Genomic DNA, 8,075 nt, shown 5'->3' on the forward strand with positions numbered 1-8,075 from the left:
AAATTCTGTTATTTTCCATCTCTAAACCCCAGTGATGAATATACTTTCTCAATCAAGTCTAAAGAAGAAAATTTGAGCTTTTGAATGTTGAGAGTTGTATTTCACCAAAGTATGAGGTGCCGAATGGTGTCTCCAGCCCCCACTCCAAGAAGCTTAATGCTGTAACCTAAACTCGTGCTATAGGAAATGAATTACAGAAGCAATCTACCCTAATTTGTTAACTTATTCAAATAACAGTTATTATACTTAACTATGCTAAAGATTATCTTTTTTGTGGCAGATTGTTTATTTTTTGATGAGCCTAATTACTGATTTTCTAAAAGTAATTTACATTTATTACAAATACATCTTTTAAAATGTGACAGATAAATGTTGTTCCCATAATGTATTATGAAAAAAGTTACTATTTAAAAACACATTATTTAATTTGAAAGATGAATGGCAAACATCATTATTTTTTTTTCCTGCAACACCTGTGCCCTAAGCTCATTAAAATGTGTGATTCCATGTAGAGCTGCTAGAAATGGGGAGGGGGGAATCTATATCATATATATACCCTAAAAATAAACTCAGTATGCAAAACTGAAGGAAGACATCCTACTTACTCATGTAGCTCAACTAATTTTCTGTGTTTCAGACTCAATTTACAATTGGCTGCAAGTGGGAACAAAAGCATGAGAGAGAGAAATGTATTTTCTGTGAAACATGTCCACCCTATAATCACATCCTCCATCAGTATGCAGTAAAACTGACCATTAAGGGAGAGTAACTGCAATTCCATAAGCTGCTTCTAAACAAGTTCTATTAGTACCGATTGTACTGCTGGCTCTGCCAACTTCGGCAGAGGCTGGCGGAGCCTGGCTGATTTCTGCCTTCTGAAAGGGGATAAAAGGCTTGAAAGTAACACCACTCTGAGCATATCATGTGACCATGACTCTCAAGTCACCAGTCATGCTGAGATCCGGAGCTCCAGAAGCTCTGGCACTGGAGAAGCCTCCGGGTCACATTCTTCCCTTTTAGGCACTCTGGGAATTTCTTCTGTCCCTTACATAGATAGAGAATTGACATGTAAATGACAAGCAGCTCCATCTTTAGACCCGGGGAAGTGAAAGTGCTGTTGGATCTGTGCATCCCTCACCTTTTACCGACACCACAGTGTAAACCTATCAGCTAGCCCGCCTGCCAGCCAGCAATATTTTCTTGAGCACCCCCCTGCCCCGCCCCCGAGATGTGGTTCCTGGCCCTATCTCAGGCAATGGGGAAGCAGCCAGATTTTACTTCTGCAGAACTCACATCGCCCCCAAGTGACTTATTATCACCCGAGGGCCATTTAAATAGCCATGTTTACTGCCCTATTCATTTTTCTCAGTATCATGCAGACAAAATACCCAAATGCCCAGATTTTTCACCAGTCATTAGCCTTGGGTACCTGGGTACAAACATTTACATTTTGTTAAAATACTACTAACCAGGATGAGTTATTTAATCTCAAAACATTGACATGCCCTTGGTGTTATCAGAATACATAGTAAAATTATTTGGTAAATATGAGACTTCATGTCTCTAAAAGCTTAACTGTTCTCATTGTTCTTCCTACAAGGTTCAAAGGAGCAAAAAGTGGTCTACTTTTTAAAGTCACTTCAAAACCATCAGTCAGGGTGCTCTATCAGGGTAATAAAATACACCATATTCAATTTGCTGGGCTATTGTTTTTTTTTTTTAAGAAATAAGTTCTCAGGTGATGAAATTATGATGTCATCTGGAGGAACTTCAACTTAGAATAGCAGATACAGTCTGCACTGGTAACAAATATTTTTTTCAAAAATTTTTGAGAAGGTTTTTCAATTACTGCTCTAATTAAAAACCCACTGAAACCGTTGGAATTTTAAACATGATCTAACACAGGATGCATTTCCTCTGATTTCTAGGCACACTGCTGTGCTTTTCACTATTTTCATTTATGTGTCATTTTTCTACAAAAATAGAGAGGTCAGTTCTAGCAAATCACATCAAAGGAAAGGTAACTGGGTAGATCCAGATATTTCTGCCTAATTTGGAGGAAGCACATAATGTATGTCTAGAGTGCCTCCTAGGACCTGCCTAAGAGATGTACTTTGCACTAATCTTTCTGCTGTATTCTGACAGTTATTTCTTCATAATCCTCATCATAAGCCTCTGATCTTTGGTGAATTATTTAACCGTAAACTTCAGGCTGGATAAATCCTGTGGTATAAAAATTTAACTCATCACATGCAGCCAATGTGTCCTTTCTTTTTCCCTTTTGGTTTACTCTGTTTTTCAGTTTTGTTTGTGTGTTTGTGTGTGTATATGTGTATGTGTTGGAGGGGTTGTGTTTACTTAGGACTCATATATTTCCTTCAGATCTTTTTAGCTCCATTGCTTTTCCTATCTTATTGGTCTGCAAATTTGATTGTTGGTAGTTCAAAGATTTTAGATTTTCAGCAATCACTTATAATTACGCATGCTTGAGCATACACATACCTAGTAAAATTGCTGCTACTCAGTTTTTACAAACTGAGAAAACTTGAACACCACACATTCCTCTCATATACAATATAAGTTCTTATTCTGTTAGTTTGATTGACACTAAGTATTTAATATGATCTGAAGCTGGCCAAGCAGGTTTAAGAAACTACTCTTGGTGATAGTTTATTAATTTTTCACTAAAGAATACAAGTATAATCTTATCAAAGTTACCTTCAAAATCACTTTAATAAATCAAGGTTCTGGTGGATGTGAAATGTTTTTTAATTATTCAGCACTTCTGGGGGCGCTAGGGTGGCTCAGTCGGTTAAGCATCCAACTTCAGCTCAGGTCATGATCTCACAGTTCGTGGGTTTGAGCCCTGCATCAGGCTCTGTGCTGACAGCTGAGAGCCTGGAGCCTGATTCGAATTCTGTGTCTCCCTCTGTCTCTGTCCTTCCCCTGCTCATGGTCTGTCTCTGACTGAAAAATAAATTAAAAAAAAATTTTTAAATATAAAATTTAAAAATTAAAAAAAATTATCCAGCCCTTCTGAGTAACTAGCCCTACCATGCTAAATAATGAAGATTTTATTTGGCATCACCTATCACACACGAGCACACACACACACACACACACACCCCAGATCTGTGCTTCAATCAATTTTGCCTGTCCCTCTCCAAGTGAGCCAAGTTGAAAGAATTGATTATCCATAGAGAATTTAAATACCAGCATTTAGTAAGGCCAGCTTTGCCTCACCTAAGGAGTCCTTACTCAATGTCCAGATTTCCAATGAGTCATGTCCTCAGCATGTGAACAATGCACCATGATCTTTCTTGAGTTACTGAAGCATTTTACTGTACCAAATTTTGTCCCATCTGTTCCTGTCTATCTATCTCTCCATGTTCTTGAGAACCTGCCTTTTCTCCCCAGCTTCCTGTGGCTTCAGCCCAAACCACATTTGCTAGTTTTTCTGGCTTTTAAACGGGTTACAAGATTATACAGAGAGAGAAAGATGGAGAATGATAATATTTAGTTCTAGAAAGATAGTAAAGCAAACTGACATCAGACATCAGAACTCCTTTTAAACCCAGACAAGCAAAAGCCTGCTTTGTTTGAGAGCTGGTCAGCAGACTTAAAGAAACTAAATCTTGTACTGCCTGTACCTGGAATTCAGTTGTTCCTCACATCCGACTTGTTGCTTTCAGCCAATTAGAAATAGGCAGAACTGACTGAGTTTGGAACGAATTTGTATCTGAGCTATCAAGATGTACAGATATAATTGAGTCATTCTTATTTGCACAGTGCATCTGTACCTTAAATGAAATGCATTCATATTTGACCTAGAAGCCCAAGTTATCTGCTTTTACAGACAAGGGGCTGAAACATTTGGGAGTATAACGATGCTATGAATATTCTACCACTATGTAATAGCCGAATTGTTCAGTTTTGCTGTCACACATACAGTCGCTGAAGTAAAGGTTAAACCACCTGAGGGCCCAGGTTCCCAGTCGGTGAATCACTGTTGATATTTTGCTGCCTCACTTGGCACCAGCAGCCTCACATTTTCATAGTGATTTGAAGCTATCTTGAGTGTTTGAAACCAAGTTCACAAGCAGAGGAGCAGATTATATCCAGGGAAAAGGTCAAACTTGATGACTTTTCTTGTTTTATTCAAAACCATGTCACTTTAAAAAAAATCAATGTGTTTTTCAATGGATTCTGAAACACTGTTGTCAGTAATACGAATCTTGGGCTATTAAAATTACTATGTTTTATGTATCTTCTTATTTCAGAATATCAGCAGGTAGTTCCAAAATGGCAGCATTCCTCAAAGGGCTGGTTTTGCAAATGAAACAGACACTTCTGATACCTTTTCTTGTCACTTTCTTGTTTCTTGTAGATAAGCCTGGCTGTAACTCGGGGGTGGCCTCGTAGTCCCACCCTGGGCTGGTCTGTGGTTCCATCACGTCACTGCCATTTGTTACATTGACCTCTCCCAAGATGAAACTTCCCTCCGAATGCGATTTGTCCACATGAGCCTTGTGATCTGGATTGTGCACTGGTTTTCTTTAGGTGATTGTCTTTGAAGTTCGGCAAAGCTGCTTGTTCTCCCATGGATTCCTCTCCCAAGCTACCTCTACCAACCCCGCCTCTCCAGCGAGACTTTTCTGTTTGCCTCCTCCCTCCCCATCTACTCTTTAAAGTTCTGCGGTCCACCAAATTGATGGTCCATTAAATTCACCTGTCTGGAATGACCCCCTCCCCCCCTCCCTGCCGGTACTTGACCAATTTCATGTTTCGATCTGGATTTTTTTAAATGGTATGATGCCTATGTTTATTGAAAGAGATTTACCTAAAAGGCCAACATTTGATTTGATTGCAGCATACAGAAGAAACACTGGTCCTTCTTTCAAAATTAAGCAACTTATAAAAGCGCAGTTTTATTTATTTCATTTTAAAAATAATTATCTATGCAGCACTTCAAGAAACAACTATATGGTGTTGTATATTATAAACTGGTGACATTCTACTATTAAATTATGTACAACATTTTCGTTTTTTATGCTTCTTGAGGTGGTAATGAGAAAAAAGTTTTTTAAAAAAGTGTGCCTTGCTGTATTTCTTATACCATTTATTAAAAAGCTGCTTTCACGGTAAAATTATGTTGGTTTGAAAGGAGGAAATAGCAAGGTTAAGATGTGTGAATAATTTCTGTATATATGTATAACCAAGTACAAACATTGATGTATAATGACAGTATAAAATGCTTTCATGTTTATGATGTCTAGTGATGTGGAAAATATAAGCCTTAAACCATTAGATTGCATGGTAATTAAAATTGGCATAATAAACATAGTTCATTGGGGGAAAAGGAAAATCAGTGATCTCTTCTACCTGTGTTCTTTACCAAATTATTACATCTGGTTCTGGAAAAACTAGAATATGTAGTAGCTTCCAAAATATCCATATCGCATAAGAGGCTTAAAATTAAACTACATGTGAAGCCTTTACAATTTTCAAAATCTTTCTGATCACTGCACAGATCTTGGAACACAAATGATTAAATGCCAGGTCCCCTAAACCAAGAAAAACTTATCTTAGATTTTTTTATTTCTACTTATCATTAATGGTTTAATATTGGATTTCAGAACCTAGTATGTCTCATATTTATTCTATGTAATTCTTTTGAATGGGTTTGATAGAAAGATGGTAGAAAAGTCTAGAAAATTTGACTATTTTGATTTAGAATATAGATTTCAGGTGTATTTATTTTGTGCAAAAAGAAATCAGCTGAAAAATATTCCATTTGGTCTTTACTGCTCTTGTTAAATGCAGTTTTTAATTTATATCCTAACACCTACTAAAGTGCCTGATACACAGTAGGTATTCAGTAAACATTTACTGAATTGAAGTATTGAATTAGGCAATATGTATGACATGTACCTTTTCATTTTGAGAGACCTACACTATAACATATAAACAACTAGAAAAATGTGTAATGCAATCATTCACTCAACCGATAGTTAATTAACACCTTTTATCTGCAAGGACTATTGTAGATGTGAGGAATGCAACGATGAACAAAGGTCCTGCCCTTCGGAGGTTTACCTACACTGTGGACAGAGTGAACACCCAAATGAGATGCAGTGGTTGTCCTGCAGGCAAGGATCAGAGCAAAGTGGTAAAAGAGGCACAAACAAGTAGCAAAGAGGGACAAGAGGGAAGAAAGGGGCTAGAAGGGAACCGAAAGTTAGACCATAGAAAAGGAGTGAAGTTTTCTTGCAGAGGTGGTGAGAAAACAGGTAGCCTGGGAGACCTAATGAGGGGTCTTTTAAAAAGTTAAGTTGGAGCTTTTGTATGTAATACGGTAGGTAGTAAGACTTTGTGGAGTCTTTCTTTTGCACCTGATTTTATTTATCATTAGAACATTAGTACAACACCAAGAACATTTTTAAAATACTAGTCTATGATTTTCCCATTTTAATAACAATTTGAATTGTTATGTCCCTTCTAATCTTTTCCATACGTATTTCTAAATTGATTAATCATTCTAGGCTTTTGCATAGGTAGTAATTATTCAAAAGAAGTTTTAGGCAGACATCTAGTAGCGGTGGGCAAGATGATGACAGGGGAAAGAGATTAGAGATAAACGTCTCATTAGGAGGCAGCTGTAGAAAACAAGGGAGGCTTGAAGTAACAGAGTAGGCAGGGATAGTGACCGGAAATGCAGAGAAAGAAGAAATCCTAGAGTCTTGAACTACCTAAGAGCATTCGGGATCCCTGTTGAGGTATTGAACTATTTTATATATTGAGACAACCTAAATTTTCCTTGGGTGATGCCAAGGGCCACATCTATTGGTAAAACCTTCAAAGAACAAACTGACCATTATGTTCTATTTACCTGTTATATATGCTCGTTTAAGACCATGAGGTATTAACAATATTCGTTTACTAATTATCTACTTAATTTTAACACTGAATTTGTAAGATGACTTTTACTGAACAGTACTTTTTCTGGTTGGAAGAGACGGAATCACCTCAACCTCTTGCTGTGTGTAGGCACGACTTCCCCAGTTATCCTTGAAAATGGTCACACCAAATCTGCCACACCTTCCAGTGACAGTGGTCCATGATTTGTTAAGGCAAGCTGTCCCATGATTGGGAGTGTCTCTTTGTTGGAAAGTTCTTTCTTAGGTGGCTAAAAGCTGCATAGGGCACCTTTCCCCCTGCCTTTCATTATTGCTCACGATTCTAGCTCAACCCTGAGGAGCCGCTCAGAGTGTTTGTACCCCTTCTTTCTCATGGCAACCTTGAAGATAACTGAGGTCAGTTACTCGTCTTCTCCCAGCTGCTAATGATTTCTGTTCTTCATTCCCTCAACTGCCCTTCATATGCCATGATTTTCAGATCCATTTCAACCTGAATGAATGTTAGCAGACAGAATCCTTGAAACTGAGGAACTGTCATCATCATACATGTAGAAAAATATCTGAACATTTAAGTGGTTTTCTCTAAAAGTATATTCAAGATATATGTTTATTCTATTATTGTAAATTTCAATAAATAAATAAATAAATAATCCATTACATCCTTTAGTGGACCAGTCTAGTGCCGGAGTCCTCTTGAATCTTTTCCTTACATCAAATCCAGACCTAATCTGTTTCCATATTAAGCAGGGTCCTCCACCCCCCATTTATTTATTCATTTATTCAGTCATTCAACAAACATTCATTGAGTGGCTACTTGTGTGAGGCACTGTGTTTGGCATTAGAGATACAAAGGCAACTAAAACATGGTCTCTGCCTACAAAGGGTTTATAGTTTTCCTTGTGAAAGTGCCTTTCATATCCTTGAATAGAATGATGTCTCCAAATTAAATGATGACCCATTTATTCTGTTTTCTATCTAGTTTCTCTACATTTTCGAAAACATAGTGAGCAAAAATAGTATGCAGAATTATCTGGATCTGACTACTAGAAGAAGTGAAATGTTCTTTTGTATTTGAAATTTTTAATTACAGAAAAAAAATTTCAGATTTCTGGTCACTGAATAAATATTCATCTTACACAACAACAGAACAATCTAAAT

The 8,075-nt window shown here is 37.3% G+C and overlaps 1 protein-coding gene across 7 annotated transcripts in view; it reads left to right on the forward strand.

The window, feature by feature from the left end:
• Nucleotides 1-7,596, forward strand: part of AKAP6 (A-kinase anchoring protein 6) — a 558,374-nt gene extending 550,778 nt beyond the window's left edge. For all 7 annotated transcript variants that reach the window (XM_078448340.2, XM_060619471.3, XM_060619475.3 and 4 more), the window contains one exon: nucleotides 4,388-7,596. The gene's annotated coding sequence lies outside the window, so the exon portion shown is untranslated. The remainder of the gene's footprint in view (nucleotides 1-4,387) is intronic.
• The last annotated feature ends 479 nt before the right edge of the window (nucleotides 7,597-8,075 follow it).

The sequence above is a fragment of the Panthera onca genome, chromosome B3 (genome assembly GCF_046562875.1).
Source record: "Panthera onca isolate mPanOnc1 chromosome B3, mPanOnc1 haplotype 2, whole genome shotgun sequence".
In the NCBI taxonomy this organism is placed as follows: Eukaryota; Metazoa; Chordata; class Mammalia; order Carnivora; family Felidae; genus Panthera; species Panthera onca.